This window comes from Danio aesculapii, chromosome 21 (genome assembly GCF_903798145.1).
Source record: "Danio aesculapii chromosome 21, fDanAes4.1, whole genome shotgun sequence".
NCBI classification, from domain to species: domain Eukaryota; kingdom Metazoa; phylum Chordata; class Actinopteri; order Cypriniformes; family Danionidae; genus Danio; species Danio aesculapii.
Genome location: NC_079455.1, coordinates 39,790,206 through 39,804,815, shown reverse-complemented (window position 1 = coordinate 39,804,815; position 14,610 = coordinate 39,790,206). Strand labels below are relative to the sequence as shown.

The following is a 14,610-nucleotide window of genomic DNA, read 5'->3' as shown; positions in this document are numbered from 1 at the left end:
ATCAATTCCATGAATCTGTGATATGATATTGCACACTTGTACCCACAACACTTTCACTTTAGGGCACAGCCATGTAGAATGCAAAAATGTACCTTCTTCTATACCACATCTGAAGCAGAGGGGAGAAATACTGTTTTTAAATTTGTGTAATCTGGATGGAGTATAATAAAGCTGGTGTAAGAAATTAAACTGGATTAGTCTAAATCTGGAGTTCAAAGTTGAGGTAACCCCATCTCTACATAGCTGACTCCACAGGTCATTTTCTAGTGTTATTCCCAAATCCTGTTCCCATCTAGTTTTGGACTTATCAGAGTCAGTCAAAGAATGTCTTAGGATCAAAGCATCATATGTTCTTGAAATTGTTTTATGTAACGGTTTATCAGAGAAAACAAGTTCCTCCATAGTAGTTAAATTGGGTATCTTTGGATAATTTTTTAATTTGACCCTTAAACAATCCCTCAGTTGCAAATAACTAAAAAATTCTTTATTGCTCATGTTATATTTATTTTTTAATTGTTCAAATGACATTAAAACACCATCATCAAAACAATGCTCTAAATGAGTAATTCCCTTATCTGCCCAAATTTTAAAATTTTTGTTTTTATAGCACATTGAAAGCAACCTGTTCCCCCATAAAGGTGTTTTGGGAGAGAGAGACGTGTCTTGTCCCAACATCAACTGAAGTTTGTACCAGGTCTGAACTGAATGGATAATCATAGGATTATTGGTTCTAGTTTTTATCAATTTTTCATCCCATGTATATAGTATATTAGTGGGACAGTCCTCTTTCATCTCAAATGTCTCCATAATAAGCCATGCCGGGTAAGGGGTTTCTGCGAACATCTGTGCCAGAAACCTGGATTGGGCTGCCCAATAATACATCTTAAAATTGGGGAGTCTCAGTCCCCCTTTGCTGTAGTCTAAAGCCAGTTTGTCAAGGCCAACCCTTGGGGTTTTTCGATGCCAAATAAATGATCTTATTAATGCGTTAAGAGAAGTGAAGAAGGACTTAGGTATTGATATTGGAAGAGAATGAAATACATATAAGAATTTGGGCAAAACATTCATTTTAACTGCATTAATTCTACCAAATAACGTGAGTGGTAAATCCATCCAATTTGTTAAGTCTCTGCCAGTTTTTTCTAAAAGATTAGCCAAATTAAATTTGTAGAGATTTTTTAGGTTGCCATCTACATGTATACCTAAGTATTTAATGCCAGCAGGTGAACATTTAAAAGAAAATGTATTTAGTGAAGTATAATCAAAACCTGATAATGGCAAAATTTCACTTTTATCGATGTTAACTTTATATCCAGAAAAAGTACTATATGACTGTAACACATTCTGTAAATTAGATAGAGAGTCTACAGGGTCAGTAAGAAACAAAAGAATGTCATCGGCAAACAGAGATATTTTTTGTATTTCAGGGCCAGTTTTAAAGCCTTTTATGTTAGGATTACATCTAATAGCCTCAGCTAGAGGTTCGATCGCGAGGGCAAAGAGAGCTGGGCTGATGGGGCAACCTTGTCTACATCCTCTATATAAAGGTATCGAAGAAGAAATAATTCCATTTGTAATAATTTTAGCTTTAGGGGATTTATAAAGTGATTGAATTAGCTCTATGTATACAGTTCCAAATCCAAATTTTTTTAGTACTTCAAATAAGTATGACCACTCAACTCGGTCGAAAGCCTTTTCAGCATCGAGAGAAACGGCTATCCCTGGTATATGTTTTTCTTTAGCAGTGTGAATAATGTTAAAAAATCTCCTCAGATTATTTGCGCCTAATCTCCCAATTACAAAGCCGGTTTGATCTGGATTAATCAATTGAGGAAGTCGAGTTTCTAATCTTTTAGCAACCATTTTAGTGACTAATTTATAATCTACATTGAGGAGTGAAATTGGCCTGTAGGAGGCACAGTTCTTTGGATCCTTACCTTTTTTGAGTATTACTGAAATTGTAGCATTTGAAAAAGAATCTGGGAAACTTTTTTCCATCCTAGCCTGATCAAGAACATCCATTAAATATGGCACAAGCAAATCTTGAAACTCTTTATAGAATTCTGATGGAAAACCATCTTCACCTGGTGATTTATTATTAGACAACAGATTAATAGCTTCAATCAGTTCAGAAGTAGAAAAAGGTTGATCCAGACTAGATCTGTCTTCTTCTGAGAGATATGGTAGATGGACTGAGGAGAGGAAAGCTTCCATTTCTGACTGATCTATACATGATTGAGAGGTATATAATTCTGTGTAATATTGCTTAAATACATCATTAATTTCTACCGGGTTGTATGTTTCCTTGTTACCAGTACTAATAACATTTATTGTTCGTTTCTGTTCCTCTCGTTTTAATTGCCAGGCCAAGACTTTCTGAGCTTTCTCACCGAGTTCGTAATAACGTTGATTAGAGTAAATAATAGCTTTCTCTGCTTGGTAGGTGTTCAATTTATTGTATTCAATCTTTTTGTTTAGTAATTCTTTATAAATATCCTTTGTTTGCGATTTGTGGTACAATTTTTCAAGTGCTAGGATTTCAACTTCTAAAGTACTTAATTTAGAATTTTTTCTTTTTAACAGCCCCTTAGTATAGGAAATTATTTGACCTCTAAGATAAGCTTTTAGAGTGTCCCATAATATAAAACTATTGGAACATGAGGGTTTATTTGTTGAAGTAAAAATATCAATTTGTTCCCTTATAAATTTATGAAATTCAGGTTGTTTAAGAAGAGTAGGGTTTAGTCTCCACCTGTAATTTCCTTTTATTTTCTCTGGAATGGAAAGTGACATTACAAGGGGAGAATGATCACTCAGTAATCGAGGTAGATATTCAACATCTAGCACCCTGTATAGAAGTTGAGAGGGCAACAAGAGATAATCTATACGAGTGTGTGTATTATGGGGATGCGAATAAAAAGAATAATCTCTTTCTTGTGGGTGTTCTTTCCTCCATACATCCACTAAATTCAAATCTTTCATAAATGTATTAGTAGATTTAGCTGCTTTAGAGAGGGGCACTGGTTTAGTTGAGGATCTATCTAGTATATTGTCTAGAACAAAGTTAAAATCTCCACCTACCAGAAGTGTGCCTGATGATTGAGCAATTTGGAGAAAAATATTTTGCATAAACAAGTGGTCATCAATATTTGGAGCATAAATATTCAACATTGTCCACTGTTCAGAATACATATGTCCCTGTATCATTACATATCTTCCTGAGGGGTCAAGGATTGACTTTGTAACCGTAAATGGTATATTCTTATTTATTAATATAGCAGTCCCTCTTGATTTAGAATTAAATGATGATGCAAATACCTGGCCTACCCATTCCCTTTTTAATTTCTTATGCTCAGTCTCTGTCAAATGCGTTTCCTGCAAAAAAACTATCTCTGCCCCCAACTTCTTAAGATATGTATAAACTCTTTTCCTTTTAACTGGACTATGTAGACCCTTCACATTAAATGTAATTAATTTCAATGGTTTTAACATCTGTATTCAATAAAAAAAACATTTTAAAACCATATTGAACTCCATCCAAATTGAGCCAGACTCTCCACAGATTTGAAATGTTGAAGTACCTCCAAAAGAAAAGTGAGAAAAAAATAAAGAGAAAAAAAAAGGAAAAAGAAAAAAAATGCAAGTATAAAACCTTAACATAGCTACTGAACCAAAACTTTACAGCAGCCAAGAGAAAAAACTGTTGAGAAACGATTAGCACGTACTTCACTGTACTTTCCTAAACCAAAATTAAATCCCAACCACGAGCTCACCTTGAACATAAAAAAGCACTGATATGAGCAAAAGTCACTGGTAAAGAATAGTGTCCAAAAGTATTGTCCCGAACATTTAGTGTTGTTGGTCAATGAGAGGGTCAATGCCACTTTTAGTCTATTGTCATGTAAAATCCTGGTACCCTCAAAAAAAAAAAAAAAAAAAACACACAATAAGTCCGTCAGAGCCATTGCAACATCGCATTCGTCCCCCGGAGGATAACAAATACACTGCGAACGTTACTCACTTAAGTTCCGACAAGTACTTTGATGCTTCGTCCGGTGTATTACAGAACCATGTCCCGCCATCATCCGTTTGAATCCGTATACGAGCAGGGTACACAAGGTGACATTTAACATTCTTCCCCTTTAATGCCTTGAGGCCTGGAATCATTTCTCTTCTACGGCTCATCACCTCTGAGGAAAAGTCCGGATAGAATCCGATTCTCTTTCCTTCGATTAGAATTGGAGCTTTGTCCCTGGCAGTGCGTAGGATGCTTTCACGGTCCTGAGATCTCAAAAATCGAATGAGGAATGGTCGTGGGGGTTTTCCCGGAATTCTTGCCGCCGGGACTCTGTGAGCGCGCTCAATGACAAGCGAAGTGCCTACATTTTCAAGTCCCAAAACATTCGGGAGCCAAGTGTTAAAGAATTCAATCGTGTCCCGTCCTTCTGCTTCCTCCCTCAGTCCCACCAAGCGGATATTATTACGTCTGTTGTAGTTTTCCATATATTCTAACTTATTTTTCAAAGCCTCGTTGTCTTTTCTGAGAAGACTGAGGGATCGCTCATTTCCCGCGACTGTGTCTTCCACATCGCTAATTCTTTGCTCAGCTGCTGAGACCCGGCCCTGCATAGAAGACACTGACGCCGTAATGGCATCGAGTGAGCCCTGGATGGAGTTTCTAAGCTCTGACATTTGAGATATCAGCTCCTGCTTAACAGTTCCGATGATTTCACGAAACTCCTTTACTGCAGCGGCGAGTACAACCGCTGAACTTTCCACCTCAGGGACGTTAGCTTCGGCCCCGTGTGGGGACTTTCTCTCAGTAGTTTCGGCAGTCCCGCGCTCATCTTTCTTAGGCTTTAGTCGACGCTCCATCATTCCACGTTGTTAATCAATGTCAGGTAACAACTTTCCAGTATTTGGACAGAGTTTCAGTGCTTATTTAAAGTAATATTAAAGAAACGACAGTTCTAATCTATTTTACCTGCTGTTAACGTCTTCGAACTAATACTGTTGTCGATCAGCGCCACCTTCTGGACGGATCATTTTAAAAAATGTGATCTAATATGATGGAAAACAACTGCTGCGAGGTATTTTTCCCTCGTTGTCAGACGACATCTTGTGCCATTTCAATGTAGCCTCGTCATCGCTAAAGTGAATATTTTCTCTTCTTTTCAAGTATATAACCAACCCAAACAAATGTAATTCACCAAAATGTTTGACACACACACACGTAGCCTGTACTGTCCCACTAACACACTGATTTAATAAATGTCACAAAGTGAAAATAGTGCCGTTTTGCAATGTTAGAAAAACGCAAACTGTTGTGAATGCTACACCACACAAACTAACTGAATGAAACTGCTCCCGATTAGAATCAACAAGCAAATCAGCCAGAATAGTATCAGCAACAGACATTTATTGGTTATTTTTGGAAATTGCATGGCTTAAATACCTGCTAGTTTCATGTCAGTAATACGGCTTGCTCTTCATAATGCAGTGAGGTATTGTTTGTGTGTGTGTGCATTGAAGAGCTGCGGAGTACAGTATAACAGCTAACAGGTCGGGAACACTGACGCTGTATTTCAGCATCTGATCTGATGGCAGACACTGAATTAGGAGAAAGTTTTTCTCTCACGCTTGAACCGCATCTGACTGAAGCGTAACGGCTTTAACACACACCTTTCAAAATCAAAGTTGTGGATCACAAAAACACTCAAAAAGCCACTCAAAACGGTATTGACAACCATTTTCGGATCAAGATTTACCAGTTGTAAACGCTGTAAGCGGAAGTTCTTAGCATTCTAGCGGAAGACGCTGGTCGCTATGTTTATATGTGACCCTGGATGACGAAACCAGTGTCAATTGAATTTTTGGATGTTCAAAGTTTACCATTGATGTATGATTTGTTAGAATCGGCTGATATTTGGCAGATATATGACTACAGTAAGTGAAAAAAATGAAATCTGAGAAAATAAAAACTTTGAAAATTGCCTTTAAAGTTGTGTAAATGAAGTGCTTAGCAATGCACATTACTACTAAAAAAAATATATTTTATATATTTACAGTAGGAAATTTACAAAATATCTTCATGGAAAAAGATATTTACCTAATACTCTAATCATTTCTGGCACAAAAGAAAAATCAACAGTTCATTGCTGCAGTTAAACAACCATTAAAACAATCTTTAGCTTTGACTTTTGTTTTTTTTTTACCCATGCAATGTGTAGACCTTTTTCTTAGAACGCAAAATTACCCATTACGTTTTGCGTGTACACACAAGGAGAATGCTAAGAACTTCCGGTCGGCAGCTGATACGTATAAACAGTTACCATGCAGCAACGAAGAAAAAGGTCTATATTTGGCTAAAAAATATATTTGTTGTCCAGAGTCATGTAGACATTTTTCAGTGCAGAGTACAAATGGCTGTGTGTTTATTTGTGCATCAGATTACAGCAGTCATACAGTAACATGTTTGTCATGTAACATACAGTACAGTAAGCTTGCAAAACCATATTTACAAAACCTCAGTTTTATTGTGTGGAATGGTGAATTGCAGCATTTATTGTTTGGATATTTGAGTGTTTTTAATTTAATGAGAGTGAATCGAGTTCAGAAACGTTTAACAGCTCATCTTTTGCAGCGTTTTTCAATACTCTGGTTAAAAATTACCTGCTTAAATGGGGTTTTAGTTAACATTTTGATTAGGTTTTAGGTTTAAAAAATGCAATTCAGGTGCAAATTTTGCATGATCTTTTTTGATCAATGTATAGGCAGTGTTGGGCACGTTCCTTTATAAGAGTAATTAGTTATAGTTACTAGTTCTCACAAATAGTAATTGAGTTAGTAACCGAGTTACACAATTATTAAAGTAACTAATTACCAGGGAAGGTAACTATTGCATTACTTTAAAAACATGTAATTTGTCAAATGACTATAAAACAAGTATAAAACATTGTACACTAATCTACACTATTTTAATATTGTTGTGGGACAATGTGAGAGACAATGGCAGCATGTCCTCAATTATCTATCTTGATATTATAGTGTTTAATTCTGTGTGAGTAATAAGTATTTGCGGTGGAGAAAAATCAAGTTGTATTTACTTTGACGTGGTGGCTTCGTCTCCTCCTTTGGTAGCAGAGCTCACGTTATCACCTGCGTAAACACTAATTTTGTGGCGGCATGTGATGACTAGGCCCACACGGGATCTGCACGTGCGCGTGATTTCCTCAGATTTTTAACCCATCATTAATTCTGTTTATTTACTTGAGTAAATGTGTGTAAATCTATATTTATTCAGTTTTTAAATTAATTACAGGAATATTATTGACTAATATGAAAATGTTCATCTGATTTATGTACAATACAGTTTGTACAGTAATATTTTCTGTCTTTTAGTAGATCTATTACATGAGAGACTTGCTTTGTTTACCAAATAAAGTGAATCTAATTGGATTTGCATTTTAAACATTAAAGTTAAAAAGATATTACTTTTTAATTCATATATCAAGGTTTTAGTTATGATACTCCCAAAATAATTCTGCAGAAATCCGCAGATTTTTACCAAAATTCTCCGCAGAAATAGCAAAAAACGTCTGCAGATTCCGTCTGGCCCTAGTGATTACTTGTCACCTCAGAGACTCTTTTTTTTTTTCCTGAGCGTAAGTTACACGATACATAAACATTCTTGCCTTTCACCTCAAGCAGGGAAAAGTAGTGCTTATATTTCCAGTTTGCTACCATTGGACTTGTTGGATTTGCCATCGTACTGACTCCTGGTCGTTGGTGTGTGTGAGCTTGTGTGTGAACACCCGCCCAACTCTGCGTCTGATTAGCAAACGATGGAAATGTACTCTATCTAAGCCAATCATCATGTTCTCAGTTACAGCACATTCACAGACACACCAATCATCACCACTGGTTGGTTATGTGTCCCGCCCCAACCCTGAACACACACAGACACACACACCCGAGAAAGAGAGGTCCAATACGCTTATTTCACGCAGCCACCATTTTGAAACACGAAAGCGAGGCCGTGGTGGGAAGAAACCCTGAAGTAGAGGACCAGCAGTGTAACCATTGCAACAACATGCTGCTGCAAACCTCCAGCCGTTGCCACGATTTCATAATGCAGATATGGTGTAACCATCACTTTAATTGCGGGGGGGGGTTAGCTGTATGATATCCAAAATGTTTACGTTCATAAAATTATTAATCACCTGTTTTTTAAATGGTCTCTCTCTGAAAGTGAGGGGGACCCCTCGGTTGCTACGCCCCTGATTAAAAGCATATTAAACATTAAACAAAACCACAATCTCTTCAAGAGTGTCCTACTATGCTTCAGTTCTTGGCAGCAGGTAAACACGTGGGGACGCTTCCCTGCTTCAGCCTATGTAACCCGGTGAGCGATAAAGCGATGCAGTCCTCTGTAGCACACCCTCCTTTTGTCTGTAATAGTGTTGTCACAGTACTGAAGTTTTAAAAACGTCCATTTCCCACTAACATTTAAGCGGCCCTGAACACGTTTTTAAACACTGCTGATTTGCCATTGTGTTCACCAGTGCACAACAGAAATGACTGTGATTGGCCACGAAGGACATCAGTTTACCGTTCTTCACAGAGTACAAACAGAGATACATGGACACTGGAGCGTCTAAAGCTGTAAAGATCCATCGATTGCTGGTCTGTGTTTGCACTCTGTAAACATCGGTGAAGTGCGGTGAACTGATGACCTTCACGGCCAATCACAGTCATTTCTGTTGAGCACTGTTGAATACTATGGCAAATCAGCGGTGTTGCATTCAACAGCGCTTGCATGTTAGTGGGGAAATTGACTTTTTTTTCAGTACCGAAATTCAGAATCGTGACAGGTCTAATATAGTGAAAGAGTCGGTTCATTAACTTGAGTTTGATGAATAGCATCTAACGTTAGCTAACTAGTGCCATTTCCCTTAACTTAGCTGAAAATGAGATCCCTTTTTATTTTCACTTTCCATTCAGAACGGACTTTCAGTTTACTTGGAAGGCGGTGACATTATAAATGTGTCGCTTTCTCTTGGCTGATAAGATATACAACCAGGTATGCAACATTCCTGTGTGACTCAGGCGATACTTCAGGGTTTCTTCCCACCGCAGCCTCGACTTCACTTTTTAAATGGCGGCCGCGTGAAATCAGTCTATGGCTGAGAGACGCTGCTCGCATGAAAACTGCTTCAGTGTTCTCAATTATAATAACACACATATTATTGTCAGTAATGGTAACGGCGTTGTAACGGGGGAAACTAATTAATTTGATTACTCGTTATTGAAAAAAGTAACGCTGTTTATTTATAGCACCGATATTCCCATCACTGTGTATAGGTTAGAAAAATATGGAGGGGAGGGGGAGATTCTAGCATGCAGACCTTGTCTGATAAAGGAGAAATTATCACTTCACACCTAAACTTGACGAACAAAACCTAGATATCTGCATCTGAAGAATGGCTATCATAGAAATCTCTTCCCATTATAGTTACATTTTAGCATTTACCCTGTTTATATCAACTTTGCAAAAGTTTGATGAATTTCTCCCAATAAGTCAGTGGAGGAATTGTGAAAAAAATATCTTCTGAGCACCACTACAATTATCCCCAAATCATCTTTTTTTACCCCAACAAGTAACTGATCTTTGGTCAGTCATGTATTTTATAGCAGAGAGTTTGGCTGTACTGTGCGTTTATCATTACATGCCTGATTGATGTTGTGGTTGGATGCGTTTTAGTCCAGATGCATATAAACAAGGGAAGAGGTCAAATCTGGGAAAAAAGGGTCAAACGTGTGGGTGGCATGGAATATTTACACACACACACACACACACACACGATATGACAATTACAGCAACAGGAGTTTCAGTTACTTATTTATCAACAGTATTTGTGACCTTGTCATTTATTAATGAACGTTATGGTTTAAATTCATTTTTCCATGCCAGTAGTGTTAGGAGTGTTCAGAAGTTAAAAGAGGAGAGTGCTGCTATGCGGGTGTTGCAAGTAACCAAAACAACACATCCTCAAATATTATTATTTCTGGTCCCTAGATGGCTTATTATTATTATTTCTGGTCTCCTGTAGCTTAAATAGTAGAGGATGACTTTAGTAACAGCAGGGTCACAGGCAGGCCCACACAAACTCTGTAGATTTCCACTGATTTTTGAATCCATCATTTAGTCTGTTTATTTACTCATGTAAATGTGTGTAAAGTAGATATTTATTCAGTTTTTACATTATTTCAGTAATATTTCAGTTTGATGATGAGAATCAGCATGATATTGATGAGAATCAGCACCTCCAAGTCCGAGGCCATGGTGCTCCACTTGAAAAAGGTGGTTTGCCATCTCCAGGTTGGAGGAAAGTCCTTACCCCAGGTGGAGGAGTTCAAGTATCTTGTGGTTTTGTTCACGAGTGAGGGAAGGATGGAACGTGAGATTGACAGGTGGACTGGTGCAGTGGCAGCAGTAATGCGGTCGATGTACCGGACCGATGTGGTGAAGAAGGAGCTGAGCCAAAAGGCAAAGCTTTCGATTTACCGGTCAATCTACGTTCCTACTCTCACCTATGGTCATGACCAAAAGCACAAGATCTCAGATACAAAAATGAGTTTCCTTCGAAGGGTAGCAGGTTGCACTCTCATGGATAGGGTGAAGAGCTCTGACACCCAGGAGGAGCTCGGAGTAGAGCCGCTGCTTCTCCACATCGAGAGAAGTCAGCTGAGGTGGCTCGGGCATGCCTTCTGGACACCTACCTAGGGCGATGTTCCAGGCATGTCCCACCGGGAGGAGGCCTCGGGAAAGACCCAGGACACGCTGGAGGGACTATGTCTCTCGGCTGGCCTGGGAACGCCTCGGGATCCCCTCGGTGGAGCTGGAGGAAGTGTCTGGGATGAGGGAAGTCTGGGGTTCTCTCCTATAACTGCTGCCCCCGCAACCCGGCCCCAGAAAAGCGGCAGAAAATGAATAAATGAATTATTGAATAATATGTAATAATATGTAAAGTAATATTTTCTGTCTTGTAGTCAATTTTAAATGTATTTTTTTCGAAATCAAGGGTGCGTGACATCATTAGCATGATCACAAAGCACACACTCAGTCCCACTAAACTGCTTATCTCTCTGGATTTGAATGTTCTTCTAAACATTTGGGATGATGTAAAGTATAAAGGTTATTGCGCACTAAATCCGACACTTTTGTCGGTAATTTTCATACGTTAAAAAATAAATTCGTCCTCACGTTGTGGGAACTGTATTGACACGCTGCCTCTGAAACTTTCGTCCATCATAAAAAAAATTCTAACCGGGTTGGATTTTTTCCGCTTTTGGCATCCGATAAATCGTTTTGAGAGGTTTTTTGACAGTTCAAAGCCACCCTACAAGTGAAAAGCTAAATACACAATGCCGTCATTTAAGCCACAGATAACTTTATGACAAATACAGTGCATAAAATAAAGACAAAATGTGGTGGACAATCGAGAACCCGAATATGTTGGATTCAGTGACTGGAGCACCTGCTGCTGCTTGGAGAGTGTGTCTTTGGTGTCCATACATTTGACGTACTACTCAAAGACATTATAATAGAAAGCATGGTCCACTTTCAGTGTACACGTCAATGCAGTCGCCATCTGTTATAATGTGTATATGTACTGCCAGTCTCTGTTCAGCATTTGTTCACGTATGTGAATGTGTGAAGTATCATAGATAATGCATCAAACTTCTACTGATTTCCTGAAATAAACTTTGCTTTTAGGAATAATCGTAGCGCAGCTCTTTGATAATGAGATGAACTCTCCTTCTTCTCTATGTAGGTTAGTATTAAATGCACACAATATGCAGCTTATTCCTCTTTCTTTTTCTACTTTGAGGAGAGGAGAACAAAGCATCGCAGCTTGAACTGACTCTTTTTTCGAAATGCAGTAATAAACTCGCATCAGACTTTTGGTTTGGTTCATACCTGTCAACATTGGGATGTGAAAATAAGGGATATGCCCACCATAATAAGGGATTCCCCCCACCCCCCTTATAAAATCCCCGAATTATTAAATATGTTAATTTGGAGCGGTTTCATTGTAAATAATCAGTTAAATGGTCAGTGATGTTTCATTTTTATCATTTACAAAAGAAAATTAAATAGTATACATTAGAAAACAGTTCAGCTTATTAAAATTATAAGCTATTATAATGAAATAGATATCCATCAAATCATCAAGCTATCAAATCTCATTAGCCGTTTCTTCGCTGTATAACTTACACATTCTGATTAAAGAGCAACGATTGAATCTCTTATTTATTTAGATTTTTTTCATTTGATTACATTAAATAACAGGTGTTACTTTAAAAATGCACAGATCTAACGTTATAATAAAAGCTTTCGATTGCTTTCCTAACTTTTTATGCTCATTTAGGACGAAATTAGTTGTGTTAGAAAAAAAAACCCACCAAGATCGACATATTTAGATATTATTATTATTATTATTATTAAGTGTATGTGTCTGTTCAAACACGCACCCAAAACCCAGACTTTCACTCTGCTTCGAATCATGTGTACAGAATCCGTTTGGGAAACAGCATCTACTTATCACTAAGGAGCACGTCAGCTGACAGTCACGCACCGCTATATGACTGTTTTAAGGATTGCATATGAAGGGGAGACGGCACCTGTTATGAAAAGGAAAGGGAATCCTGCTGTTTTTATATTTATTTCAAAGTGTTTTCATGCCTAAACAAAGCGAAAGCACAGAACAGACTCACATTTAAGAGCAAGGGGCGGCCCCTGGTGGTTCGGCGGTATGGGTTGCGTATAGGGAGGCTCGGCTCTTTAATGTTTATTTGCCACCTTTCAGAGAAAGACTGAAAATACAGGAGAAATACGAGAAAATACTTTTAAAGGGTGATAGCAGGATAGAACTGTAAAATATGGGAGAATCACGGGAGAAACGGGAGAGTTGACAGGTATGGTTTGTTTACATGATTCATTTTTCACATATGAATATGAAAAAAACACATATAAAAAAATTTTATTTCAGCGTGCAAAGACCTTAAGTCAGCAAAATATATATAGTTGAAGTCAGAATTATTAGCCCCTTTAAGCTTCAAGGTGGCAAAGGTAAAAAGTTGCTTTTAGAAGGAAAGTTTCAGTATAAAACAGTTGCATCAGGCTATCCTGCAGTTTCCTCCAGAGTTTCATGCTATCTCGGGCGTTTCATTTTTAATCTTTAGACTTTAACTGCAATTCAGCAGTTCACTCTCAATCAGTATATTTTCATTCAGGATGTTTTAATGGAATTTGATACTGCATGGCGAACGGAAAGAAAAACCTCCGCATTTCGGGACTCGCGTGATCCTATAAGGTAATCACATGGTAATTACATGGTAGACTCTTAATCAGTATTATCTTAATCATAAAAGTGGAGTATTGGTGTCCATGTAAATGTACTCAGTGAAAGTGGCAGATGAAGTTGCAAACTGTCAAAGACAGCCCATTTCTCTGCCTTTAAGTTGCTTACATGAGCCACATTTCATAAGTTTCACATGTTTCCCCCCTACACGCAACTTTTGTAAAGCATCTGCTTCACGTTGCTTGTAAAATACAGCCATACTTTAGAACACTTAGTTTTAAAAAATTGATGAACATGATCGTGCACATTGATGAATCTGAGGGGATCCCTTGCTCACCGGGTGTGCTGTTCTGTGCGCGTTGTCTGTGTGTGTGTGTGTGTGTGTGTGTGTAGTCCACTTAGAATCCAACATGGAAATCATTTTTGTTTGTTTTTGCCATTGATTGTTTTGAAATTGAAATGGCACTTACATGCCTGTGTTTTTATTTCTGTAATAAATATGGCGTTTCGTGATTAATCATGATTAAATTACAAAAAAACTGTGATTAATTAGTTAATTTATTTAACAATTTGACAGCCCCAGTATAAAATATATACTTGGGCGGCCGTTAATATACCTGGGTCCATGTATGGGAAGCACTGCATTATGAATTTGTAGTTTTAGGGTGGACAAGTGAACTCTGAGGTCTCCCTTCTGAGACACTTGTTTTCGACATTTTCAGTTTTTCACACAGATAACGTTTCACACAGAATACTTTTTAGAAGTTTTCACCTTTATGGTAGGACAGTAGAGATTTCAGACAGAAAAGCATTGGGACAGAGGAAGGATTGGCAAAGGACCTCAAGCCGGGAATCGAACTCAGGTCACCGTGAGCACATCTGTGCTATATGTCGGCGCACAGTACCACTTGGCTATTGGCGCCAACACATTAGCCCTCTTTTGAATCTGTCACTACACTGGCGTTTGTTGCTCCGCCCTCTTTTAAAAAGAACACAATCTCATTTAAATTTAAAGCGACACATCGGATCAAAGCCTAAAAGGGTCAGTTTCAAAGAATTATAAAACATTATCTGTGTGGTATTTTGAGCTGAACCTTCACATATACACACTCTAGGGACATCAGAGACTCATTTTACATCTTATGTAAAAATGCCATAATAGGTCCCCTTTAATTACATACATATTGTACCTTTAATGCATCCTAGCTGAATAAACTGATCCTGATTGTAAACATTTGAACTG

General features: G+C 38.0%; 1 protein-coding gene and 1 long non-coding RNA gene across 3 annotated transcripts in view; one reads left to right on the top strand and one right to left on the bottom strand.

Moving 5' to 3' along the window:
- shroom3 (shroom family member 3) overlaps positions 1 to 14,610 on the top strand; it is a 135,509-nt gene that overhangs the window by 65,313 nt on the left and 55,586 nt on the right. The gene's annotated exons all lie outside the window — the stretch shown is intronic.
- The window catches only part of LOC130215275 (uncharacterized), a 46,618-nt gene continuing 42,327 nt past the window's right edge, over positions 10,320 to 14,610 (bottom strand). Inside the window, exon 3 of the long non-coding RNA XR_008835683.1 lies at positions 10,320 to 10,952. This is a non-coding gene — a long non-coding RNA (uncharacterized LOC130215275). The remainder of the gene's footprint in view (positions 10,953 to 14,610) is intronic.